This window comes from Aethalodelphis obliquidens, unplaced genomic scaffold, assembly GCF_003676395.1.
Source record: "Aethalodelphis obliquidens isolate GAN/ISIS:26980383/991018 unplaced genomic scaffold, ASM367639v1 scaffold7, whole genome shotgun sequence".
Classification (NCBI taxonomy): Eukaryota; Metazoa; Chordata; class Mammalia; order Artiodactyla; family Delphinidae; genus Aethalodelphis; species Aethalodelphis obliquidens.
The window spans coordinates 10,773,913-10,800,512 of NW_020837951.1; the positions used below are offsets into that span (position 1 = coordinate 10,773,913).

The 26,600-nt window shown below is 41.4% G+C and overlaps 1 protein-coding gene across 1 annotated transcript in view; it reads left to right on the plus strand.

Moving 5' to 3' along the window:
* Positions 1 to 26,600, plus strand: part of PSMB7 (proteasome 20S subunit beta 7) — a 58,508-nt gene that overhangs the window by 28,528 nt on the left and 3,380 nt on the right. The gene's annotated exons all lie outside the window — the stretch shown is intronic.

The following is a 26,600-nucleotide window of genomic DNA, read 5'->3' on the forward strand; positions in this document are numbered from 1 at the left end:
TTGGGCTGTCTGGGAATCTTCTTGGCTGTAAATGCTGCTGCAGTGTAGCATGTTTTCTTATGCGTTATCACAATATCTCAAAATGACAGGTGTTTTGTTTTTTCACGAAGAATAGAGAAACTGTGTATGTCTTTGCATGTCACACAGACCTGGCCTGAAAACGCGGGCAGTTTGAAAAATCCCTGAAAATGCGGGCAGTTTGAAAAATCCCTATAGGTTGTTCTGCGTTTGGCAGAAGATGGGGACAATACCATGTGTGTAGTGGCCTGTTATCAGAGCATGATGTATGTATCTGGTGTCTCACATATATTTATAAGACATTCTTTTATTATATTTTCTTTGGTAGTGGGGAGGGTGGTATCTTCTGAATGACATTCCACCTGTGTCTGCTTTAATGATAGATGTACCTCCATTAAGCAACCCCCTAGACCCCAAAATCTCCAAGAACAAGCCACGGGTCTTTCATTGTCGCTTTGGAAGGAGTGTTCAGTATGCTTGGATACTTTATGGTACCATGTTATTCCTCCACTGTGCTTTATCCTCGCTGCTGAACTAGCTTGTAGGCACATTACGTCCTGAAGGCAGCCCTCATCATCTGCCCTTGTTTTTTCGATAGATGTTAATTTTTTCATGGGTAGTATCAACTTGTTTTCAACAGTTATTAGGCTGTTTATGAGTGGTTTGCCCTATTCCTTAATATGTAGGTTTCTGCTCTTCCTGCTTTTGCAGTAGTGTTTTGTGTAGATACCAGCAGGTGTTTCTGGGAATTACTTTTTGACAATGCTTTATGCCTAATCATCTTTGGAAAAGATTGCATGTTTAAAAGTTTTTGTTCTTCTCTAGCTCATTGTCATTAGCGCATCAAGTGTCATTGGAGCTCGGAAGCTCTCTGATCTTCAGGTTTGGGCCAAGTGCCAGGAGAGCAGAGAATGTAGGGTCGTGGATGCTGCTCAGCCAGGACAGGGGTCTCCTGCCAGAAGCCACTACATCCTTGGTATTTGAGGATAGCACATGTAAGGGACTTGGTCACTGATGGCTAGTTTTCTCCCCTTTCTTGAATTATCTGCAGGAATTAAAATGGGTGACTAAAGATAGAATTTAGCTATAGGTGTTTTGTACTAGAAACAATAGTCTTGCTCCAATTAAGAATAGTAAACAGGTCCAAGTATCAACTGTAAATGAGATTAGAATTCTGTTCTCATTTCTCAATGTGAACATTTATTCCCATATCAGCATTATTTTCTGTTTGGGGTTCTTAAATACAGAGGAAAAATAAGATATACTAGGTCACTTAAAAAGAAAAATTAAAAACGATCTCCCAGTTTTCAAACTAAAGGAGAGGAATTCCTAATGCTCCACAAATCCATTAGAACTAATGCAGGTATAGAGAGAAAGACTGATGATTTTCATTTAGAAAATCACCTCAGTAGTGTCAGGCCCTCCTTCAAACCACATTAATCTTTTCAAATTTTCTTGAAAGCTGTGTCTGTTTCCAATTGATTGGGACTTCCATATGTTAAAGAAAAATGAGAATTGCATAAAAAGTTGAAAGCATGAGGTATATTAAAAGTGATTTTACAAAAATAAGCTCAAAATGGATTAAAGACCTAAATGTAAGGCCAGAAACTATCAAACTCTTAGAGGAAAACATAGGCAGAACACTCTATGACATAAATCACAGCAAGATCCTTTTTGACCCACCTCCTAGAGAAATGGAAATAAAAACAAAAATAAACAAGTGGGACCTAATGAAACTTCAGAGCTTTGCACAGCAAAGGAAACCATAAACAAGACCAAAAGACAACCCTCAGAATGGGAGAAAATATTTGCAAATGAAGCAACTGACAAAGGATTAATCTCCAATATTTATAAGCAGCTCATGCAGCTCAATAACAAAAAAACAAACAACCCAATCCAAAAATGGGCAGAAGACCTAAATAGACATTTCTCCAAAGAAGATATACAGACTGCCAACAAACACATGAAAGGATGCTCAACATCATTAATCATTAGAGAAATACAAATCAAAACTACAATGAGATATCACCTCACACCAGTCAGAATGGCCATCCTCAAAAAATCTAGAAACAAATGCTGGAGGGGGTGTGGAGAAAAGGGAACACTCTTGCACTGCTGGTGGGAATGTGAATTGGCACAGCCACTATAGAGAACAGTATGGAGGTTCCTTAAAAAACTACAAATAGAACTACCATATGACCCAGCAATCCCACTACTGGGCATATACCCTGAGAAAACCATAATTCAAAAAGAGTCATGTACCAAAATGTTAATCGCAGCTCTATTTACAATAGCCTGGAGATGGAAACAACTTAAGTGCCCATCATCAGATGAATGGATAAAGAAGATGTGGCACATATATACAATGGAATATTACTCAGCCATAAAAAGAAGCGAAATTGAGCTATTTGTAATGAGGTGGATAGACCTAGAGTCTGTCATACAGAGTGAAGTAAGTCAGAAAGAGAAAGACAAATACCGTATGCTAACACATATATATGGAATTTAAGAAAAAAATATGTCATGAAGAACCTAGGGGTAAGACAGGAATAAAGACACAGACCTACTAGAGAATGGACTTGAGGATATGGGGAGGGGGAAGGGTAAGCTGTGACAAAGTGAGAGAGTGGCATGGACATATATACACTACCAAACGTAAGTTAGTGGGAAGCAGCCGCATAGCACAGGGAGATCAGTTCGGTGCTTTGTGACCGCCTCTAGGGGTGGGATAGGGAGGGTGGGAGGGAGGGAGACGCAAGAGGTAAGAGATATGGGAACATATGTATATGTATAACTGATTAACTTTGTTATAAAGCAGAAACTAACACACCATTGTGTTAGCAATTATACTCTAATAAAGATGTAAAAAAAAAGTGATTTTAACACTCTGCTAAAGTAATTTTATATTATTTATTTAGACTTTGGATTTGAAATGATTCAAAGGCCATGAACTTAATATTACTGATTTAGGGAAGCAAAGGGAAATGTGAATCATCCCTTCAATAAAATTTCTGATATTATCAGTCTGAAGAGTTGTGTTCCTTAGATCAATTTTATCTATAATTCAGAGCACTTGTTGTTTTGTATTAGCTGCGAGAGCTTGAAACAGGTTTACTGAATTCCCATTTCAGGTTGTTAATTAAATTTACAATTTTAGGTGAGTGGTTTTTATTCACTGAACTTATTGACACTTGACACAGACTGACAATCAAAAAAAGTCAGTTTATTAAGGAGAAGGTAGTACTTGCTTCTCCAGTGAAGTGAGTTTAAAAGTAAATAGAAGGCAATGGTAATACTTTTAAAAATCTAAAGGGAGGGCTTCCCTGGTGGCGCAGTGGTTGAGAGTCCGCCTGCCGATGCTGGGGACGCGGGTTCATGCCCCGGTCCGGGAAGATCCCACATGCCGCAGAGTGGCTGGGCCCGTGAGCCATGGCCGCTGAGCCTGCGCATCCGGAGCCTGTGCTCCTCAATGGGAGAGGCCACAACAGTGAAGGCCCACGTACTGCCAAAAAAAAAAAATCTAAAGGGATATTAGATAATAAAATTATTGTGAAGACCAGGCAACTAACTGCTGGCCACCCTGCTTTCTTGTGACGATTAAGTGATGTGGTTTCAGTGGAAGGCCGAGACTGCTTAGGAAAGTTGAGAGAACCCTGTTTTAGTGACTTTGCTGTGAAAGAGAATTCGGCCAGGGTGTCATTTCTGGCTCTGCATTTGTATAGAACTCATGGAAACATTTGGTTTCAAATTTCCAAACTTTATTTTTCTTTCCATGGAGGCTTTCTGTCTTTCTGTGGCAAGAAGCCCTCCATAACTTTTCTTTCTTGCCTATTTTGAGACTGAAGGGTTGGAATGACTAAGTCTGCTTATTTCCCTTCAGTAGGGGAAAGGATTCTGGACGTGTCTCAAACAAACCCAGGAGACCTGCCTCTCAGGTCTTGCATGGATCTCCAGGACAGTAACTGCTGCTCACTTCATAGAGAATTGCATGGGGAGGGGAAGTTTCAGGCTCTCATAATTACAAATCGTTTGCCAAACAGTGATTTTTAGGCCAGACTCATGAAACAAACTCTTGGCTTTATTGTTAAAACAAATAAATTAGGAAAAGCCCATAGTCTTTTTTTTTTTTTTTTTTTAAACTGCAAACCTGTGCCTTGGACAGTGCTGAACCTAGACTGTAGTATTTATGGAATGAAAGTCCCTGCCTCCTTAAAAACCTTTAATGTTTTCTCAGTGTCTTTGGCTGCACAGTCTGGTATGGTAGCCACCAACCACATGTAGCTGTTGAGCACTTGAGTGTAGCTAGTCTGAATTGAGAGGTGCTGTAAGTAGAAAACACATCCCAGATTTCAGAGACTGGGTCCAAAAGTTTAAAAACATATCTCATTAGTAATACGGTTACATGTTGTAACAATATTATTTTAAGTATATTGGGTTAAATAAAAATATTATTAAATTTTTTTCACCTATTTTTACTTTTTTATACGTGGCTACTAGAGAATTTAAAACTAAATATGTGGTTCACATATTTCTATTGGACAGGGCTAGTCTTGAACTTGTCATTTGCATACTACATTTAAGGATTCTGCCATGTCTGGATGCCACCTCTACTGTTATTTTTCTTGAAAATTTTCTTTTACATCAGCTCACTGTTTTATAAATTGAGTTATCATTTACATAAAATAAAATGCACAGATCTGAACTGTATAGTGCGATAGATTTTGGCATTTGTAATTACCCAAGTAACCGTCAATCAGATCAAGACAGAACATTTCCTTCACTGCAGAAGTTCTCCTTGCAAGTCAGTTCCCTTTCCTCTCTTCCCTACAGCCACTCTAGTTCACCTATTTAATTTTAAATTTATTTTTAAAATACAGTTTGTATCTATGAAATCCTGGGTTTGATATGATGGTTATTTTCCCCCCAAGACATGAAAATGAGTGCATACTATTAATATAAATAAAAAATGTATTCCTGTATCACCATCATGTAAGCCCAGGGGTATTAATATTAAACTTAGGAAACATAGGTCTGCATTCCTGCTCCACTTCAACCCTTCTCGCCTGCTTGCTGTTCTTTGAATACAGTGTGTACTGGCTTGCTGTCGAATCCTGCTCGCTGCTGGTGCCTGCCAGCAATGCTCTCACCTGCTTCCTCATTTATTTGTGTTCCCGTACTGCATTGTACACACCTGTCCCATTGTTTTATGGCTGTTTTCAGGGGCATCTCCGCTACTTGCCGAGAGAGGGGAGACCCTTGAGGGCAGGGACCATGAAATCATCTCTCCTCTTCAGCTCCTGATGTTCAGTACATGTTTATAGAGTTGAGACAGGATAATCCGGAGCTAAAGCAAAATCTGAGTCATCAAAAACCACCTGGGAAACGGAGGGGACTTTCTCTTCTTCCCATCTGGAAAGTGCTGAACTTTTTTCTTTTCTTTTTTTTTTTTTGAGATAACAGAAGAAGATAACTAGTACATTTCTCATATAATACACAGTATTGGGCCAGAGTCAACAAAGCAAACACCCCATTGAGTACACGGCCAAAATGAAGATGGGCCAAAGGGCAGATGCTCATTGGGAAATTACAGGCCAAAAAGCAGAACAGTGAAACCTAGCTGGGATTCATAAATGCCTAAGATGGGCTTCTGCCTTTAGAAGTAATCTGAACCAGTGATTTGCTTCAGGTAAAAGCTCTGACTCAAGGTTTCAGAGAAACTGCCGGCTAACTGTGAGTTTAAGGCCCATTAAAAATCTTTTAAAATTCTCATCCAGTTGTGGCCCTAACACTGCCTGTCCTAGTCTTGGGATGCTCATTTTCTTGTTTTTCTCCTTGCTGTTAGCCTGGAAGTTCTCTGAGGGCAGGAACTGTGCTTATTTGTTTCTATTTACTCACACCTAAAATGGTGCATAGTAGGTAGTCAGCCAGTATTTGTTGAATGAGTGGATAAAAAGATGTCAGAAGCAACCTTTCTTAGTTGGTCCCAGATTTACATTCCTTTGAAACAGTTTGATAACTTCACCTTTAGTGTTCATAGTTCTCAGATGGATAAAAATGAAGGCATTAAAAAATTGTATTACTGCTGATAAATCTCATTCTTTGTTTTTATCAGCAAAGGTGCTTATTTGGACACTGTACCTATGTATTAGCAGAATAGTGGATTTTGAAATGTGTGAGTTGACCTAATGACAGGGCTCAGTTGTATTAGAGGGTTTTTTGGTGACGATGAATTGTGTGGAGCCATTCCCCTAGAATTTTTTTTTTTTTTTCCTATTGTTAAGGCTGGCATAAGAACTAAGCCCCTTATCCTGGTTATTATCCACAGGCTAGCTGGACAGGAAATTAGTGATAAACACACTGTGGCCTTCTGAGTCCATTTTCCAGTTAAGTTATGAGGAATTTGACCATTGTACCTGGAAATATGGTGTTAGCTTTGTGCGAGTATGTATCTTGAAAATTGCTGAAATAAAAACTTTTATTTTAGGGTGGGGAGGGTTAAGGAAATGAATCTGATAGCTTAGGTTAGTTTTCCTTCCATCCTGTTTCTTTGTAAGAAGGAATGTTTCCATTTGGCCCAGTGAGAAATTTAAAGTCTTGAAGATTATAATTCATAAAAATGGGTAGAAGATTAATATTTAGTCTGTCAAGATCAGTACTGTCCCCTCTTTGCACTAATTGTCAGAAAGCGTGTGAGGGCTGCTGAAGGGTAGCGGTGTGCGGCAGGACCCTCACATCACAGGGAGATGATTCAAAGGCAAACTGTCCTGCACCCTCTGGTATCGACTTGCAAATTAGCATCTGGAATCTAATTAAACAAGCTTAATGAAAGTAGCAGCTGAATACTGCTGGAAAAGACAATCAGCTTTTTTCCCCTCTCTGATACATACTCTGTACTATTGAAGTTGGTCAACAAACACATCATGTGAGCACAGTTAAAAAAATTAGCATTTATTTGAAGAATAGAAACTGTTTTTCATTCTGTTACACATTTGGCATGCTTTGGCGTCCCATGAGAGCCATGCCACAGCAGATAGTGCACAATATTTATAAATCCATGACAGGCAATAATAGCAACTTGAAAAATTCTTTTGCTAGAATCTCAAGTTGAGAGCTGCCAAAAGCTGAGAGGATCAGATCTGCAGTGGCAGCTGCTGTGCCCTACAGTTAGAATTCTAGACTTTGAAGATGCTCAACTTAAAGAAATGAAGACTGCAGGCTTAGCCAATTTTTGCAGGTTTCTAGAGCTCTGGCTCTCTGCCTTTTGAAGATGAGTTGCTGAAGCTTCTACCACTGCCTGAGGCGTGCTCACACCAGCAGGATCTTTTTTTCCCCCCAGTCTTAGTGTGTCTTCAGTTTTAAGTAGCACATGCTTAGTCAGTGCCAACTGTGATGGTCCTTTTTCTGGTCACAATACCGAGGGATGAGCTCTTACCCTATACCCTTTAGAGAGAAGCTGCAAAGATAGATGGTGACGTATACAAGTGCCACTTCAGCCGTCTGATTTATGGAGTCATATTTTATCACTTGGCAAGTGCTGGCCTCTAGAGAAGCCCTTATTGCTAAAGATGTGAGCAGTTATCGCCCTAAAGGCTTGTGTTTACCTCACAAATGTGATGCCAAACACGTAGCTACGGAGGAAACAGAATTAATCTGTCATTGCAGGCAGCTATAGATCCACTTTACATAATGAAAGAGTTGATACCAATATGGTGTTCTATAGCAAATTTTAGAAGTGACTGTAGTTTTTTGTTTGTTTAAGTCTAATAGTAGAAAGACACTGAAGTTTCAGATTTATTTGTGCCATGCAGATGGACAATAGTGTAAGAGATCTGCATTATTTTGATTAAAAAAAAAGAATCTATTCAGTTTGGCACATAGACTGGTCCCAAGGGGAAGCATAGAGCATGAGTTCAATGTGGTCAGATGGAAAAGGGCACAGGAGCTTAGGAGCTAGAGGATTGGCCTGTGAGTGTGTTTCCACTGTACGCACGGCACGACTGTGGGCAAGCCACAGCCCGGCACTGTTCATCCAGAAGACGGGGATCCAGAGACCTGCCTGTGGGTTGCTGTCAGGATTAGATGTGGTCTGTAAAGCACGTCATATGACGGCTCACACAAAATTGGCTCTAAAATATGGCAGCTGCTTCTGTTTTTTAGTAATTCAGTAGTAGGATACAAACATCACATAGCAACGACTAACATTATTTGTACTTGTGTCAGGCTTGATGATATAGATAGATATGATTCTTTTTAAAAAAAAATTTATATTTTATTTATTTATTTTTGGCTGCGTTAGGTCTTCGTTGCTGCACCCAGGCTTTCTCTAATTGTGGCGAGCAGGGGCCACGCTACTCTTCGTTGCGGTGCGCAGCCTTCTCATTGTGGTGGCTTCTCCTGTTGCGGAGCATGGGCTCTAGGTTCGTGGGCTCAGTAGTTGTGGCTCGTGGGCCCTAGAGCGCAGGCTCAGTAGTTGTGGCACACAGGCTTAGTTGCTCCGCGGCATGTGGGATCTTCCTGGACCAGGGCTCGAACCCACGTCCCCTGCATTGGCAGGAGGATTCTTAACCATTGTGCCACCAGGGAAGTCCTAGGTATGATTCTTCTTTCTTATCTGAAAGCTTAAAATCGGAAACAGGCCTAGCTAGTGGTCATGACAGTAGAAGAAGCCTGTTTAACACACAGCACAGGCTATGGAAATATTTGCCTTTTTGCTATGGGGCAAAGGTATTGAAAACACAGCAGTCATAGTAGCTGATGCTTTTTGAGTGCTTATGCTGTGCCAAGCTCTTTTCTAACAGCTTTGTCTGCATCATCTTATTTACTTTTCAACAGTCGTGTGGGGTCTGTACTTTGTTATCCCTGTTTTGTTGAGAAGAAAAATAGGGTGTAGGGAGGTCACATATCTTACCCAAGGTCACACAGCCGGGCAATGATGGAATCATGGTTTGAACCCTTGTCAGTCTGGCCCTCCGATGTGATCGATCACCCTGCTCTTCTGCCTCTTTGCTAGGCCTGTAGTTCTTTGACAACAGAGTGGGGAAGGCATCTTATTCCAGGTGAGCGGAGGTGTGGGCTGCTTGGGCTATTCCTTTTCTCTGATGAGGTCTTGTGAAGATGGCACGAAGCCAGACGAATGTCAGAGGAGGTGTATAAACCTCTTTGGTGAGCTCAGTGACTGGAAGGAACCCAGGGATGGAAAGATGCAAAGTTAGAAATACAGAGATATTGGGAAATATAAGTAAGTCATTTGGCTATGGAAGGTTATTTTTTTCTTCTCTTTGAATTCATCAGAATTTATTTTCATCTTTTAATTGTCCTCCCCCGCAAATATCCTGAGGTTGTTTTTTCCCTCAGAGTTTTCAGATATTTACAGGGGAGCTGTTTTTCTCTATATAGCTAATGTTTAGATGGCATAGCCTTCTTCAAATTTAGTAATGAGACCAATAAGCCTTTAAATATTGGTGAATGGCATTTGTCCATTTGAGGCAAATCATAAATAACTTGAACCAAAAATAAATAAATAAGCAAGACTATCATATTTGAATAATGAGGTGTTCTTTTTACCCCAACTGCCAAAACTTTTTAATCTTCGTCAACAATTGTTCTGTCCTCCGTCTTATTTAGGTTGCATCTGTGCGACTCAGCTCAGGAGCCCTGACAAGCGGCATATGAATTCTGTATTCATTAGTGATCTTGATCCAAATGCCTCTGTCCCTGCCACGGGGGCTCAGGTGTGGAAGCTGCTGGCTAATCCCACCAGCTGACATTCAGAGGTTTAATGACTCCATAGGAAGGTGACCACTCGCTGGGAGGTTTTGCTGGCGGAACCCACACAGCAGACAATGGAGATCAAGGAAGATGATCAGTGTTTAGCCGAGCACCTTCCTGTGTGACTTGAACCCTGCTAGCATCAAACAGAGTTTTAAGTAAATGCAAAATTAAAAACAAAACAAAACAAAAAACTTGCCCTCGATAGCTATCATAAACAATGATTTTCCTGTCTGTATTGATATTGATGGTGTTTAAGACTGTTTTTCTTGTAGCAGTTTAATAGGTGTCAGCTTGATAAGCTGAACTGACTCACTTTTCCAGATTTTTAGATTTTAAGGTTATGTTTGTCTGGTACTACATCTGTTTAGGTATCTTGTATATCTGGGAAAATATATATATATTAAAGCCAAAATTAATTCTTATGAAATGTTCCTAAGAATCTATGCTGACATTTTTGTTTCTTGTGATCTCTAGCTTTAAAAAAATTACTATCAGAATGTGAATTCTTTGATTGATGGGTGACATGTCACTAGATGTTTTGACTTTTTTTTAGGTCCTCTGTTCTAAAAATGTTGGATGCCTTATTATTTTAATAACAGCTTCATTGAGATATAGTTTACATGCATACAGCTCACTTACTTTAAGTGTACAATTCTGTGGTTTTTAGTATATTCACAGAGCTGTGCAGCTATCACCATAATCCATGTTAGACCATTTTCATCCCCCTCAAAAGAAATGCCATATCCATTAGCAGTCACTCCCCATTTCCCCTCAGCCCTCCCAGCCCTAGGTAACAGCTCATCTGCTTTCTGTCTCTACAGATATGCATGTTCTGGACATTTCATACAATAGGAATCATACAATATGTCTGTTGTGACTGGCTTCTTTAACTTACAGTATTTTCATAATATTTCATCCTTGTAGCATGTATTGATACTTCATTTTTTTATGGTTGAATAGTATTCCATTGTATGAATATGTCACATTTTATTTACCCATTCATTAGTTAATGGACATTTGGATTGTTTTCACTTTTTGACCATTATGAATAGTGCTGCTGTGAACATTTGTGTACAGGTTTTTGTGTGGACATATATTGTCATTTCTCTTGGGTATATATATACCTAGGAGTAGAATTGCTGAGTCATGTGGTAACTCTCTATGTTTAACTTTTTGAGGAACTGCCAGACCGGTTTACAAAGTGGCTGGGTCACTAGTAGTGTATAAAGATTTTAGTTTCTGCACACCCTTGACAACATTTGTCATTTGGCTTTTTGATTATAGCCATTCTGGTGGGTGTGAGTTGGTGTCTCATTGTCTTAACTGATGGATTCCTTATTGGTTAAGAACTAATGCAACTACAGAAATGTTTAAATGTAACTATTGAAACATTTGACACACTTCTTTATGCACTGGATTTGGGCAGTAATTGGGATAGTTGTGTGTTTAACTATTGGAAGGTGCCTTTTAGAGGCTCTCCCTGAGGCTGTTTCTGTCATTTGCTTTTGGTCCTAATTCCTGCTTATTTGTTTTCCTTAAAACCTGAAACGTTAGACATAGTAAAGTGTGTCTTTTTTGTTAGATCAAAAATGTATTAATTTTTCTCCAGTAATTTTCTCTTGTTGTATTTAACGTTAAAAAAAAGTTTTTAGAGGTGTCAGAACCCAAAGATATAATCCCTGGGGCCCTGTATAGAATTATTCCTGGTAGTGATTTCCAGTGGAGTTAAAGACTTAATTTTAGAAATGAACAGATACTAAAGTTGGCCTTATGGTTCAGTGAGTGATTTGGAGAATTACCATTCAACCTTTAGAATAGATGATAAGACACTGTTGATGGTTTAAAGCTTCTCACCAGCATCAGATGTTTTGAGTTGCCCCCTTTTGAAAGAGTGAGTTTGTTCTCCTGAATTTGAACCCACTGGTGGGCCAGCTTTGGAGAGGCAGAAAAGAGAAAAGGACTTCTTGAGTTAAGTTTACTCCCTTGGATCTTCTTGCTTACATTTTCATTTTGTGGTGTTTTGTAAGGCAGATGCAAGTTCTCTCTGCTGTTTCACCTGATGATTCAAGAGCAGGACTTTGCTCCCTACCATACAGAGTTTGGAATGTCACAGATATATAATTGCTTCTCTCCCTTTGGATTCCTTCGTCTTCCTTGACTTAGAAATGGCCACTTGGGGCCAGGCCTCTGGAATTCAAGAATCAACAAATCTAGGGGAATTGACCCTCTGTAAAATTTGAAGTACTCCATTTCGAATTCTTTGAAGAGTAATGAGAACACTGCAAATGGTATACTGCCATAGTTATTGACTTTGAAAACTCGTTGTTGATTTTTCCACCAAAAATATTTCTGTGCAAAAATTTTTCCAGGTCTTCTGCCCTGCTGCGTATACACTGAACTTCATTTTCTTATAAAATCAATAATATGTAATCGATCAGCAGGTGCTAATTGGGTACCAGCTGAATGCATACACTTGGTGCTGTAATTCAGAGGTAGTATTGAAAGAGACCATTCTGTATGATGGTGGAAATTCCTTAAACAGCTATGGGCAAAGTAGCTTGAAAACAAGGGATTATTTTACTCGGTAGTAGATAGGTGATTATTTATGATGCATTTCTTTGGAGCAGGTGTTCCATTTGAGATGTTTTTGCTTTACATATTTACTGTAACTGTGGAAAGGTAGGGGAAAATACACTGTACAGGAGAAATAGTTCACAAAGTATGTTGCTTGCTGCACCTGTGGCAAGGATCCAGCAGACAGAATGTAACTTCTTTGTGACCAGAGACTCTTGAATCAGAGAGAGGTAAGAGCTAGGGATAATGCTGGATAGAAATTAATGTTTGGTGACTTTCAACTATACAGGTGGAATTAAAAGGAAGGTGTTATTGCTGATATATTCGGCATCATGATATCAAAGAGAAAAATAGACTTCTTTATCTCTTATCAAATTGAATTGCCTTTGCTAACTTGGGACTCAGGGACATAATTTAAGGTACTAAAAAATGCTTCCTTTATGTAGGTTGTCTTTTTTGTTACTCAAGCCAAGCCAAGACTTGGAATGTCATAGCTCCTTGCGAAAAGAAGTAAAAGAAGCTCTTTTATTACTTACTGATTTCATTCCATTCTAGAAATCGTATTTTGTAAAAATTTTGAATCATAAAAACATTGAACGGTGGCTTTCAGGAGAAGATGGGAACCCACACCCTCCACCCCGGCTGCTTGAATTTCACTGTCAGAAGTGAGGCTCTGTGTCTCAAATCCAGGAGGTCATCTGTGGGTAGAGACTTGCAAGCTCTTGAACAATGGATTTCTACTTTTCTTGTGTATAGGTTAGAGAAATATAAGAAATGAAATATAGGACTGCGTGTTACTGGATGGTAGCTTAGAATCTTATAAGTTTTGCCTTGGCAGGTAATTTGGCATAAATTGTTAATGTAAATCTGGGTTAGTGGTGAAGACGTTATTTTAGTAAAAAAGATAAACTGCTGATTAATTCAGCATAGAACTCAATTACAAATTGAAAGTGTCTCTGCGGGACTCCCGGACCCTAAAGACAGCAGATGTTGAATTGATACTCCAGCATATTTCACAGTGGTATGAAATATTAACATGGTTTATTATACTTGTGTGGTGTGCAGTATTAGAAAGGGGGAGGTAGTGGGCATGTGGGTGTGCAAAGCAGCCACACATTATACATTCGCTAATGTACACTGAAGTGTGATTAAGGATTTTGAGGAAGTTTTGTCTTCTTATTTTTAAAAAATCAAATAGCTCTGTGGAAAAATTAAGTTTAAAATAACATTTGGGGCTAAATATTTAAATGTGGTACCTATGTATGTTTACATTGTACATGTAAATGAACATAAATATGGTAAACTTACACAGGATATTTAAATGTTAAATGGGACCACTGCCTACAAGAGTAGGGGAACTTGAGGGCTTGAACTGTATTTTAATGAGTTAATTGTAAGCTTTCATGGGCTGGAACGTTTTCATGGGCTACTGTACTGTTTTTACCTTCTGATCTAAAACATATGGTAATTTTAAAATGCCCCTATAATTTTCACAGGCAGAGAAGTTTCATTTCTAGCCAAAAAAAAAAAAAAAAAAAGCTTTTATAAGGTTTTCATATATCTGCATCAACTCAAGGGGGGAAAAGTCAGCAAATTTTATGTATCAGAAGACCTGAATAAATGGAGCTGCCAATATTTGAAGGGATTGGCAATTCTTAAGAGGTATGAGAAAGTTGGCTTAGATGAGATATTTCAAAGCCATTACTACTATTATGACAGTTATTTTTTTTGCATCTCAGCCTGTATCAAGTCTAGGTTTTGCTAACCGAAGTAAAAACAGTTCCAGAAATAGCCAAATGATTACAGTAAGAACAAATGTACCTTGGATACCTCTGCTGTTTTGAAGGCTTTTTTAAAAAGGTGCTTTCTCAAAGACTTCTGAGACACATAAAAGTTGGCAAAGGCAAACGCAGTGGGCAAAGAAACCAGAAGTTTCTTGGTACCTACACCACCGGAAGAACATCTTCTATATCCCCATTAGAGTCACCATTAAGGCTTCTGTAAACTATTGAGAGATGGTGGTCATTCTGAGATGTGAAGGGCGGCCTTGAGATCCATTCACCTGAGTTCTATTTATCTCCAACCAGGTGCCAAGCTCTGTGATTATGAGGCAGGGCCCTTTCTTAGTGACATTTACAGCCTAGGGGGGTGGTGGACAGGCCCACAAACAGTACTGAAAGTATGAGAATGGTGCATATAAGGGGGGTGTAGTGGTCACGATCAGAGGAATTGGTGAAATCTGTCTGGGGAACTTTAAGGTAGCCTCAAAGAGTATGTGACTCCTCACTTGAAATTCTTTTTGTCTTGGGGTTTGACGAAGGGGTGGGGTAGGGAGACTGAAGAGGAGAGGAAGCTATTCCAGAAGAGGGGCATCACCACATACAAAGGTGTGAGGACTCCTGCTCTAACTTTCTCTCAGTTGTGTAATCCTGGAAGTTTGGGCAGCTGAACATGTTTGGAAATAGGAAAACAGAACTCCAGACAGTGTCTAAAGTTGTCTGAGTGGTCATTTCCCAAGTCAGTGTGGGCTTTTAATTAGCATCCGCTCTTCAGTGTGGGATAAGGCCGCGCTTAGCATCCCTGTCCCGGCGTGTGAATATTAGTTTAGAAAGCTGCCACGTTCCATTAGAGGTGGTTGTGTTTCGGCAGTGGGTGCAGGAGCTGTGTAGACTTTTCAAATGTCCTTTGAGATTTACGTTACAATGTAATTGGGAGATGCTGGTACTTAGTGTGTTGTGCATGGCAGAATGTGAGATTACCTGCTGTAATGAGACCCCAGCAGCATACCTCAGGAAGGTAGTTAAAGTTTTAACCTTAACAGATAATGTTACTTGCTGGTTTCTGTGAGGTAATTTATACCACTCTCCCCTAACCCTGAAATTGTGCAGAAACAAAAATTTTTTTAAATGATATGAAGTTGTGCTAAATAGATATTTTAAAATTCCACCTAGTAGTACAGATTTTTGAAAATATTTGCAATGAACATTGTATCTGTAGAACACAATCACTCATAGTCATTGTCACCCTGTCATAATGTTGGAATATGTTTTTTTCTAAAATCAGAACTGTGGTGATATTGGAATGCTGAAAAGACTTAAGGCCTCATTAACTTTGATTCCTTGACAAATATATTAGTTTCTTTTAACTCAGATAAATTGAATTGGGGTGGTAGAGGAATAAGAACAGGGCATGGTGGAAAGTGTATGCATGGACTTGGAAGAGGTTTAGGTTGAAGATTGATTTTTGCTTCTTCTGTAACACCTGTAGCCCCAGTTTGTAAAATATAAAACTCATTTGTAAAATGGGCTTAAAGTCAGTACCTGACCATATTTGTAAATTGCAGTCAGGCTTAACAAAAGTTTGCTCTCTTATCCTCTGACTACTTCTTGCCCCAAAATGTTAAAAGAAAATTAAAATGCCTTTTCTTGGTCTGTTTCAGTTAAGATTTACAATCAACAAATGGCCTGATGGGAAAATTAAGTTAAATGGTATCTTTTTTATTGACATACAAGGTGGTTAAAAAACAATTTGACTCATTCTGTTTGCTGAGAGGTTTATGCTTTTTTTTTTTTTTTTTGCGGTACGCGGGCCTCTCACTGTTGTGGCCTATCCCATTGCGGAGCACAGGCTCCGGACGCCCAGGCTCAGCGGCCATGGCTCACGGGCCTAGCTGCTCCACGGCATGTGGGATCTTCCTGGACCGGGGCACGAACACATGTCCCCTGCATTGGCAGGTGGACTCTCAACCACTGCGCCACCAGGGAAGTCCTATGCATGTATTTTAGGGAGATATAAACATTTGAATGTAGTACTGATACAGTGAATTTGATAGGCTTTTTGCTTTGGGATTTGATGAATGTACATTCTGTATTAGAAAAATTCATCAGGATGTTCTTAACAAGCCAGATGAATGATGGAATGATAGAGTAGCATTATTTAAGCAATATGTTTGCAACTTTGAAGAATTTTAGAGGTACTTTAAAAAGATAAACCCATGAGTGATTAACCAGTTATATCTAAGGACTAGACAAGTATCATTACTGTTTTTGGATGCTAATTGTTTGGAGGTTCTGCTGTCCTGAGCAACAAATCCATGGGCTCTGGAGTTAGACAAAACTATGTTGAACCTCAGGCCTTCTAGCTGTTGGCCATATGCCTTTGGGTTAGTCATTTTCCCTCTCTGAGCCTTGGTTTCCTGGATTTGTAAAATGGGTGTAAGGGGTAGTACCTACCTTAAAGGGTAATTTGGAAGAGTAAGTGGAAGAATGTACTCGGCACAGTGCCTGCAAACAGTAAATGTAAGTTCTCTTTTCTCCTCCTTTTAGAATAGAATTTCTAGTGAAGTATAATAAGTGAAAATGTGCTACTTAGTACACTTCTTGACACGGCAGTGAAGTTTATGGAAGATGCTCATGTGAACAGTTTTATGGCATCATTTTGAATTTTATTTGCAGTATAATTGCTTGTTTCATAATTGATTTGCTTTGAACTAGAGGTTGAAAAAACAAAGTGTACTGAGTTATTATCAGTTGCCCACTGCATTGGTAGTTCTGAAAGGGTTAAGCTTTTTTTTTTTTTTTTTTTTTTTGCGATACCCGGGCCTCTCACTGTTGTGGCCTGTCCTGTTGCGGAGCACAGGCTCTGGACGCTCAGGCTCAGCAGCCATGGCTCATGGGCCCAGCCGCTCCGTGGCATGTGGGATCTTCCTGGACTGGGGCACGAACCCGTGTCCCCTGCATCGGCAGGCGGACTCTCAACCACTGCGCCACCAGGGAAGCCCAGGGTTAAGCTTTTGATAACTGTTTGTGAAAGTTAGAAAGAGGGGTAGAATCCAATCAGGTTAACATTCATCATGGGTTTCCTGCATACCAGGCACTGTGCTAGCAGTTTCTCCTGTGCAAAGAGTCTTTTAATCCTCATAACTGCCCTAGTGCTAGATGGTTTTAGGCCTTTTTTGCAGATGAGGAAATAGGGACTTAAAAATGTTGAGTGACTTTACCACCGGGGTAACATAGCTGTAAGTAACAAGACTAGATTCATACCTGGATCTCCTGGATCTTAATTCTCTTGCCTCTGCCTCTTCCCTCCTCCTCCCCAGCCCCCATCACCATGATCAATATGGCAGATATATCCATTGGCTCCAGAAGTTTCCTTACGCCCTTTTGGAAGGCTCCCTCTTCCCCCAAAGAACCTTAAGTAACAGTGTATCTGAAGGCCATGTGTGCCTGGGGTCCCAGGAAAAGGTGGTTGCGGAGGCCTCATGGAACAGTATCTGAGTTGGTAGCACCTCATGATCGGGCTCACCTGCCCCATCCTGTCTCTGCTTGTCTGCTTTACTTAGGCCTGTCTGCTTCCGCTTCCTCAGAACTGTACCTTGCACATGGCCAAACCCTCGTGACCATGAATCTCCCGTAGAGCTTCCTTCTTTACAGTCTTTTGGCTCTTGCCCCCGTAGGTAACTACTCCCTTATACTCTTTCTACCACGCTCCAGAGGCCAGACAGGAGTATTTTGAAAGCCCTGCCACCAGTGAAGTGGCATTTACAGGTTGGTTCCGGCCCAGGTCATTTTTTCCAGAACAACCTCAGTATACTTTCATTGGCTTTGCCTTTATCTTGTGCCTTTTTGGTGACACCTTCAGAGTTCCTGCTGCAGAATCTATAATTAAGTTAATCATTGTCTCCCATCAACCCGCCAGAAAAACAGCTGCCAAGAAGTTACAAAAGGCCTTTCTGTGAAGGCTGAGTTTGCTTAGAGTTTGGTCAGTGTTCACGACTGATGCTGAACGTCCAGGTGGCACTCTCTGCTTCTCCCTCTCCTGCACGCCCCCCTGCCTGCTGCCTCCTCCTCTCCCACATTCACCTCCCAGTCCTGCTGTTGGTCCTCCCCCGCCAGCCCAGGCCCACCATCACCGGCATTCCCACCATCACCGGCACTCCCACCATCACCGGCACTCGTGGGGAATACTATCTTCTGCTTTCCTGTCGCCTGCCTTTGGCCTCTCCTCCCCCACTGCTTCCAGGCTGCAGTTTCAAAAAGCACACATCTAACTACATCATTTGCCAACTTAAAATTTTCCATGTCTTCCCACTAGTGTGAAGGGTCAGCTCTCTGCATGGCCTGTGAGGCTGTCTGGGATTCAACCATGCCAAACTAGCTACCTGACCACACCCTTTCTCCTTCCCATTTTCATAGCTTTATTCCTGCCATCACTTCTGCGCCTTGGCTTGGCTGCCATTCACGTGAGTGTCAAGACTCAGCCCAGTCTTTATCACCCGAGCCCCGTGAGACCTCTGTACACTCGTAGTTCCATTGTCAGCCTTGCCTCTTAAGGACTCTCACCATATTGTACTTGTTTCCCTCTGGACTCTACACTCTTTGTGGGCAGGATCTGTATCTGTTCAGGCCTTATTGCCAGTGTTTGTCATAGTGTCCGTGGAGTGTATTAGTATCAGAGCAGAGCATTAGTAAATGTTTGCTGAACTAAGCTGATCTGTACATTTGTTTCATGGGTTTTGCATCATTTGAAATTTGCCTCATTTTTAGCCATCTTTTTTTTTTTTTTAGCCATCTTTAAATGTCCTAGAACAAGGGTGCTCTGTACTTCCTTGGATCTCCTTCCAGTCCTTCCTGATCCCTGTGGGGCTGTAGAAGCAGGATCATACAGTGTAACAGCCCCTGTAGCCTTCCCACGCACCCTACACTCGGCACAGGTTTCCTACCCTACAGGCTTTGGAGGTAGATAGGCTCCATGTGAACGTGGCTATTTTTTACCTTTGTTGTGACCAATTTACTTCATTTCTCCCCCGCCCACCTCTTTGCAGGCCATAGCCCTTGCAACATCTCCAGGAGTTTATCGGCAGAGTTATCACTGACCGCATTGTTTTATGGAGAGAGAGAAGTATTATTAAGATCTTATTACTACCTGGGGCGGCTTGGTTTTCATTCGGAGGATTCTTGAACATATTTCTCACTCTTTCTTTAAACCCAGTCTTTCTTGTATTTTGTTTTTTTTCTCTGATTATATTTGATTCAGTGCAGCCTTGGAAATATATATTTGTATACACATATGCTGTGAATGCTGATTTCTTCTCCTTGTGGAAAGCAATATGTTCCCGTCTCTCTTGGTCCTTTTCCCTCTGGAAGCCTAGGTGTTTTTCCTTCCATTCGCTGTCTCAGAATCCAGCAAAACCTCTTGCCCACCACCTTTTTTCCTGTGGTGGGATAGGAAGACGTAGGCTTTGGTGGTGCCAGGCACTAACTTGGCACAGATCCCTGAGTCCCACTTACACACAGCTGTGTGCCTTGATTGCACCAGCCAACCATTCTTGCCCCTTAGTTTCCTCTGGTACAGGTGGAGATAATGAGGATTAAATAAGTAACATAAGTGTTTGGCTCAGACCCAGGGATGTGGTGGGTGCCATGTTAGTTCTCTCACACCCTTACCTCTTTCCTTCTAACCCTTGAACTTGCTGCCACTTCTCTTTGTAAAGTCTGTGTGTCAGGGGCATTCCCTTCCCTTTATTCCTCCCAACAGCCCTTGGACAGAGGCATTATCCCCATTCTGACGGCCCCCTATGGCTCAGAGAGAGTTAAGCACTGTGTTCATTAGTGACCCAGTTCTTCCAGGCTTCTCTTGTTCTGGGATGGCCTTTCCTGGCCCATTGTGGTTGTGCAGCCTTTCATATCTCTCCTAGCCCGGGTTGTGCTCAGGCTTTTGCATCATTCAGTGATCTGGGACAGGCCAAGTTGGCAGGGACTTGGTTGGCAGTTCCTTGAATATGAACTCCCCTTCCCATCCCGGCTACAAACCTCTTAAATCACTCCTGCACCCTCAGCCGGCTTGTCCTTCATTATTTGCATCATCCAGATATTGGATGCCACAAAAGCTTCTGAGGGAAGAAATGGCAGCACCATCTAGACCTTAAAGACACAGTCACTAACTCACCCCCCACTCTGGACACACTTAGCACCCGCTGCAGCTCAGTTACACCTGACAGTTCAGGTGTTTACACAGGCAGACCGCGTTAACCCAAACAGCTCAAGCCAAAAACAAAACTCAGACAGCTTTGCTTTTGTCACACAGTCCACTCTGAAAAAAAAAATTAAATTAACTTTTTCCATTGTAAAATATGTGGCTATACAGGGGATACATCAGGTCTGTTGCATGGTACAGGAAGCACACTGCTTTTGGGGGGACTGTTTTAAACACTTTTTTGAGCTGTTTAAATTTTATTCAACCATCAGCCATGAATGACTCCTTCAGGCCACATCAGTGGCATAGTCAGAACCTCAGCTTGTCAACAGGCCACTGCAGAACATTGTGTTTAAACCTCTTCCTTTTGTGTGTTTAACTGTCTTTGAATCCTCTTGCTCCCTGGTCCCCAGTTGGGACTGGTGCAGTTAGGGAATTAGCCCATTTTGGTATTGATCTGTTTCATAATTAATTTTTGCTTTAGTTTGGCAAAGCCGTGAATGCATTTGAAGTTGATGTTTCATTTTTTTCATTTGTCGACATTCATGCCAAGCACTGTGCTAGCTGCCTGGGATGGAAATGGCATGATTTTGGTCCTCTTTTTAGAGTCCAGACTCTTGTCACACCCAGACTTTAATCTGTTCTGCTGCAGATCATCAGAGCAATAGCTTTTTTTTGCTGTTTCAAATCAGAGTGACAAAAGATTATGCAGATTTTTTCCAAGATGAATTTGGACTGCTTCAATTCTTATTGAGTAAGATCGTTAGTTTTTAGTAAAGGAGCAAACTGTTGTGAACTAAATGGTCCTTGTAGGTTTAACTGCAAATAGGAAAACTGTTGAAAATTGTGAGAGAGTTCAGCTATGATGCCACCCACATCCTTATTCCCCTCGAGCAAAGGTAGGAGAGCCACTGTCCCCTGACTCTTGCCTTGCCGGTGGGACAGAAAGCAAAGGGGTGCCTCTGAAATGCCCTGAAGGACAATAGAGCCAGGGGAGCTCCCTTCTTTATGAAGAAGGCTGAATATTTCTTTCTTTTTCAACCGCCTTAATGTTAGCGCCTCAGCCACATAAATGGAATGTATTTCCCAGCAAATAACCAATTTTATTTTAACTTCCTTAAAAAATTTTAGTTACAAATCTATTGTTTCAAACGACTTGCCATATATGTGTATTTTCAGATTCCAAAGCTGTATTTTAAATAGTATGTTAGGTTTTTAGTCAAATGCATATTTAATATTTCGCCTGCCCCCAATGTAAGTAAAGCACGGTTCAGAAAGTAGAACTGAACAGTAGAATGTCGAGGGTCTATTTAAAGAGTGTTAATTTGATGCTGAACTGTCCAGGGTGCCCATTGGCTGGAGCACCTACATTTTACTCTGGTGACATTCCCAATCTAAAAATCACTTAAGTGAGAAGAGAAATTTGATTGTAGCTGTAGACAAGAATAATGTGGAAAAGTTTCTTTGCAGCACTACTTTGGACCTGCACCATAGCGGATGCTGAGGTAATCTATCAGTTTGTGAGTGTCTACAAAATGCAACTCTCTAGATAACAGGTTTAAAGTAAAGATTTAATACAGCCTCCATCTCCTGTGATGTTGCAGTGACAGTTTAAAACTCATTCTCTGAATCTCAGCAGACTTTATAGCTAGCAGTGGGCCAATATAAAGTTTAATAGCATTACAACACATAAATCATCTTTTAAAGATGCTACTAGTAGCTGCAATATTAAATGCAGACAATCGCCTGTGTTATAAATAATTTATCAAACACCGTTTCAGATTAGCCTTCCATGCTGAGTTATTTATTTTAGCCTTTTCTGTACGATTCCTAAGGCACTTTTTGAAAGATCCATTACTGGTCAGTTTAATGAACTTGGGGGTCTGTTTTGTCCCCTCAAGCACTTGGGTACAGCTGTGGTGACCATTACATGGCCGACATGGACCTCTTTTTGCCTTTTACAAGTGCTGCCCATTTGTCATGTAGCGGTAAACGGAGCTGCACATTGGAGTCCAGGGACACATTGTGCGATGCAGTGATGGAGACAAACAGATAGCTCTATAAAGTGCTGCTTGTCACAGCTGACTTGTAGTACAAGTAGTACATCACTCTTATTGTAATCTCATTTAAGAAGCAGGGGCGGCCCGGGGGACTGATATTCCCAGTTAGTTTGGTCTTCGTAGCCATAAAGCAGGAAGTGCTCCTTTTATATTCTCTGAACTTTTAGGGGGTGTGCTCTTTGCTTGGATTAATTATTATAGGAGCTTCTCCACAGCACTGTGTGAAGATTTGTCAGCAGGTTTGTTTGGACCTCCTTCTCCTGGCCTGGGGTTTGGTACAGGCAGTCACTCCTTAGAGATAAATTGTGTTTCTAGGAGCCCTCTGGATTGCTGTATTAATAAATAAGTTACCATTTTTTAAGTAATAGCTATATGCCAGACCCTATAGTAGGTGCTTTCTATACTGCATTTTTATATTACAGAGGAAGAGCATGAACTCAGAGAGGTGAAATGACTTGCCCAAGGTTGCGCAGCTGTAAGTAAGTAGGAAACTGGAGATTCAAACCCAGTCTGTCTGCTTCCACATCTGCCAGATGACCTTGAACCTGGGTTGCCCAATTAACTTTCGAGCACCAGGATCATGGTGATCTTTTGGCTGAGCAGCTCAAAGTAAAAGGAAGCTGCCATTGGCGTGGAGAGCCTTTTTTAAAAAAATTCATTAATTTATTTATTTTAATAGCCTGGATGAGTCTGGCCGCTCTGTCTACACATTGAATCCAAGTTCCCTTGTGACTAGCAACGTAAATCCATGAGCAGCTGGCCAGGGGAGCATGCTGGCCCGGGGAGCATGCTGGCCCAGCAGTGGGAGAGAGCCTTACAGCTGGGGTCACAGGCTCTGCAGGGCCCTCGTCAGAGCCCCTCTGTAGCAGCTGTCCCCAGGCGGATGCTGCTCAGAACTTATTAGGTCACTTTGCCTCTTCCAGAAAAGGGAGATGCAATTTCCTCATGAAGAATGAATCCTAAAGGAAGAAACAATGCTTCTGCATTTATTGTAAACCAGAGACATAAAAATGTGGTGTTTTCCCCACCTCTTGCTTTTAGTTTATGGTTTTTCTCAGTAGTTTTCCTAAATATTTTGTAGCACGTGTTAAAGACAAGACTTGTTTAATTATGAAATTCACTATAAAGAAAACACAGTATGAATATGCCCAGTAGCATATTTGCATATGTGTCTAGAATTCTGGGTATGGAAATACTGTGGTAAAAGACCATATTTGTCATATGATACAATTCCTGGCACATAGTAGGTGTTTGTAAATATTTGTTGAAGACATTAACTATGTAAGTAATGGGCAGACAAAAGAGCCTTGGTAATTTTCACTCTGCCTTTTGAGGGTTTTTGGTGGAGGTGAGGAATACGTGAAATAAGACTTTGGATCTTAATATTGATTTCTGCCATATCACATTGTAGAAATGTTTAAGTGGTGATCTGTGGGCAGTTTGGGAAACAGTGCCTCCCCCTGCCATGGAAATGACCATCAGAGGGACTGCTAGCTGGCTCAAAGAGAAGTTGGCAACCACCATCTTTCTCTTAAACTTGCTCAGGTTCTGAAGATCCTTGCTGATGGGGGAATGACACCCTGAATCAAGGGACTGCTGTCCACTGTCCCCAACTTGCTCAGGAGCCCCCAGCTCAGAGCTGAGACAGATTACTTATGAGCTGGTGTGGTGCTGTGGCATTCTGGCTCTGGAGCCCAGTGGGCCTGTTTTAACTATTTATTAGCTATGTGACCTTGGGCAAGTCATTGACACTCTCTCAGCCTTAGTTTCTGACAGTACCAACCTCAGAAGATGGTCAAGGGCAGGGGTAAAAATGATGATGATCATCAAAGTGCCTAACTGAGTAGTTGGCACATTATAGTAGGTGCTTAATAAAATGTAAGCTTTATTCCATTTCATAACATCTTCAGTCCTGTGTGTATGAGAGGTGGGTAGGACTGGGGAAAGAAAATCAGAGACTTGTGATATTTCCTTCCTTAATGAATTATCTTCCCTGGAATTAGGGGTGGGGGGGATGGGAGGAATTTAAACGGTATATTTCTCCAATTTTTATTTATTTTTATTTTATTATTATTAAATTTATTATTTATGGCTGTGTTGGGTCTTCGTTTCTGTGCGAGGGCTTTCTCTAGTTGTGGCAAGCGGGGGCCACTCTTCATCGCGGCGCGCAGGCCTCTCACTATCGCAGCCTCTCTTGTTGCGGAGCACAGGCTCCAGACACACAGGCTCAGTAATTGTGGCTCACGGGCCCAGTTGCTCCACGGCATGTGGGATCTTCCCAGACCAGGGCTCGAACCCGTGTCCCCTGCATTGGCAGGCAGATTCTCAACCACTGAGCCACCAGGGAAGCCCCTTCTCCAATTTTTAAAAGCATTATACTTAAATAATAGCACACATGATAACTTTATGAGTAACTCAGGCTATATGTAATATATTTTACACATTTTTAAGTTTTATAAGTTTATCTACTCACATTAAAGAATATTTGCAAAATAGAGGAAGATTCACCTGTAATCTCAGCATTGTCAGCATCCTGGTATCAGTGGATTGTAATGGATTGATGTCAGATATGCATGCCTAATATAATGTGTATATTTCAGTTTCTTGTAAGTCTTCCCCCATCTCCGTCCCCAAATATAAAATAATTTGGGAAATTTAAATCTGCAGTACTAAGTGCTGCCAGTAGCATTTGTGACATCCACTTGGTACTGTTGGCTGGCTCAGGGCATCAGCAGCAGTGATGAGAAAAGCAGTGATGACAAAGCAAAATAATAAAACAGCAGAGAAGAGAAGAGATGTAGGTCAGGAGCAGAGGTATAAGCAAGATGCTCTGATACACAGGACGCTCCCCACACCCCCACCCCACGGGTTATGTATTAACAGGCGCAAGTTGGAATGGTTTTGCATTTGTTAAGTTAGTGGTTGGATTTTGCCGTCTCTGTGGTAGCAGCAGCAGCGGCAGCGGCCATCTCCTGCTCTAAGGTGCTTTATTTGCTACCACCTTCACTGGTTCTGATAAGGCTTTTGGCCTTCTTAGGCTTGGGAATCCCAGGAGAGAACTTCTGATTAGAGGATCATGTTTGAATGAATTCTGTGGGGCTGTATGTGCACAAGAGAATAACTGGTTCCGTTGACCCCACATAGGTGCCACTCAGGAAGTGGAAAAACCTGGTGGGATAAAGGTCAGAATAACCCCCCCAGCCCCTGCTGCTGGGTTGCTGAGGATCCCATTTCCAACAGGGCCTTCTCTATCCTTCTCTGAGTCTGAAGAGGGCGCTCATGTCACTGGAATCCCACTTACTGGCTTAGGGCCGGCAGAGGAGCAGGAGCTCTGAGAGCTCTCTCCCATCTTCTCAGGGCTTGAAGACAGTGGACCTGCTCTTTGATCTCAGGCTGGAATTTTGGGCAGGGCATCCGTGCTTCTCCAAGGATGTTACTTGGATGAGCTCTTTGCTTCAGCTTGCATGTTTATGGACTCTCATGCCCTGGTGTATGGGCAAAGTGGGCTACAGCTCAAGTTAAAGTCTCTTCTTTGGGAGATTGGTTCATTTTTTGTCCTTGTTACATAGAGAGCTTGAACTTGGTGTTCCCTGGGTCCTGCCCTGCTGCCTCTGGCGCCTGCCTTCTGTTTCACTGCCCTGTTTTCTGAGTGCCTGGTGTGCAACCTGTCCTTCAGCCCTCCCTGAAGCTTTACGGACCCCAGCCAGTGTTCTCACAGCTTCTTCTCAGTTATCCGTTAGCCCTTATTACACTGCATTGTAGTTAATCTGAGTCTGATGCTTCTTGGTAAGAAATAAATTAATCTACTTTTCCACCAGTAATTGTTGGAGACTTAGACTTGCTCTTAAAGGAAAAGTAAGAGAGTGATTCAAAGAAAGGAATCACTTCGGTGAACATGCAGACTCATTAGTGGGAGGGGATAGATTCTTTTGGGCAAGAGGTCCCACCCTTGGCTCTGCCAACATTTCCCCAGGGCTGTGTTTTGGTGTTAGTTTTTTCCCCATGATATTGACTTTCTTCATTATGTTACCAGGAAGCAGATTCCAGCCATTTTTGGACGTTTTTCATCAGGGGCCTGCAAACTACACTCCATGGGCCAAATCCAGCCCAGCGCCCATTTTTGTTTTACGAAGTTTTATTGGTACAAGCCACGCCCACTTGTTTGCATATTGTCTGTGGCTGTTTTGTGCTACCATGACTGAG